The 1788-nt window shown below is 42.0% G+C and overlaps 1 non-coding gene across 1 annotated transcript; it reads right to left on the reverse strand.

The window, feature by feature from the left end:
* Positions 1-291: 291 nt before the first annotated feature.
* Positions 292-364, reverse strand: Trnak-cuu (transfer RNA lysine (anticodon CUU)). Its single transcript has one exon. It is a non-coding gene; the product is annotated as a tRNA-Lys (tRNA).
* Between the last annotated feature and the right edge of the window lie 1424 nt (positions 365-1788).

Here is a 1788-nt window from a genome sequence, read left to right on the forward strand (position 1 = left end):
TATAGAGGATACTCTTGGTTTTAAAATATGTAGTTTTATAGGAAAAGATAACGGGGTTATCCTGACTAATGCCACAAGAAAATTGTAAAGAAGCCGGTAAGCCACCAGCCACGTGGCAAGCTATAGATTTATAAAAATGGGTTAATTTAAGATATAAGAACAGTTAACAAGAAGCCTGCCACGGCCATACAGTTTATAAGTGATATAAGCGTCTGAGTGATTATTTTATAAGTGGATTGTGGGACTGCGGGGCTTGGGGAACCTGGAGAGAAGCCCTCCAGCAACAAATGGCGCCCAACGTGGGGCTCGAACCCACGACCCTGGGATTAAGAGTCCCATGCTCTACCGACTGAGCTAGCCGGGCTATTCTTTGGGCCCTCATTGGTCTGCTAGGACAGTTTTGCCTCAGAAACACAGTGTCAGAGATAGAAATGGATTGGAGATGAGTGGTTTGAAGACTGGGCCATCAGGAGGACTATGAGAAGTTCTATTTGCAAAAACTTTGGGAGCAGACAGTGAAAAACCATTAGAGTAGATGGACAAGACGTGGGGAGCCACACTGGAACACAGCAGAGAGGTAGTAAGGGGCAAAAGCAGAAAGCCAGAGTAGTGTCTGGTGAGATGGCTCAGTGGTTATGAGCACTTGCTGCTCTTCCAGATGACCCAAGTTCAGTTCACAGCACCCACACTGGTTGGTTCACAACCACCAGTTTCAGCCTCTGAGGGTGCATGCACATGTGTGTGCACACACACAATACATCTTAAGGGGGGGTTAACTTAAACTTTCTTTGCTTTTAGCATGTTAGAAAGTGAAGACCATGACCCAAACTTTGAAAATAGTGATTGTAATGATTTAAAGGCAGATATCTCAGAAATATGAAGACCTTAAGACATGGAGCATCTCAGATCATATGCTTCTCTTTATGCTGAATATATCAATGTTGGGCTTAATAGATATTTTTAAAAGCATGTCTTTTAAAAGACTCAGAAGCCAGTCTTTCTAGCCTTTGCCAACCCTGTTCAGAAGCAAGAGAAAGGTATTGAACCCAGAAAGGAAGTGGAAGAGGTCTTGAAATATGGCTTGTTCCATATTTTAAACATCACCAGATTAGGGCACAGTTAGTTATATGCTTGCATTTTACCAAGTATGTACCAAGAAAAGCACAAACTCAGAAGCATAACAGTCCTTAAACTGAATGAACAGAGTGCTTGCCAAGCATGCATGAAACCCTGGGGTCGATCTTCAGCACTCCATAAACTCAGTGTGGTGACACACCTGTAATCCCAAAACTTTAAAGGTGGAAGCAAAAAGATGAGAAGTTGAAAGTCATCCTGGGCTACCCGAATGAGTTCAAGGCCAGCTGGGGCTGCATGAGATCCTGTCTCAAAACAAAACAACAAATCCTCTATATTGATTCATTAACCCTCTTTACAAATCAATAAAGAGCTGTGTGGTAAGTGTCAGTCTGCACAGCACTTAGGAGCTCCTAAATGAGTGTGTGTCTTGGTACTGGACAATATGATTGGAACATGTGGTTGTAGGAAATTAAATTCTTTAGACAAACCAGATGCTAAGCTTCTGCCCAGAATCAATATGCTGTCTGAAGTCCTGGAGACTAATAAACATACCATAGCTACTAATTTATGGATAGGTTTTTGGAAGTAACTTCAGAAAAGGAATCCAGGCTTGAAGTCGCTTTTGAAATGCCAGATGAAGTGTGTGAGTTTAATCAGAGGCCTGAAAAGGGAAGTGTAATTAATGATATACTGTGATCTATGAGTTATGTC

This window comes from Peromyscus maniculatus, chromosome 5 (genome assembly GCF_049852395.1).
Source record: "Peromyscus maniculatus bairdii isolate BWxNUB_F1_BW_parent chromosome 5, HU_Pman_BW_mat_3.1, whole genome shotgun sequence".
Taxonomy (NCBI): Eukaryota; Metazoa; Chordata; class Mammalia; order Rodentia; family Cricetidae; genus Peromyscus; species Peromyscus maniculatus.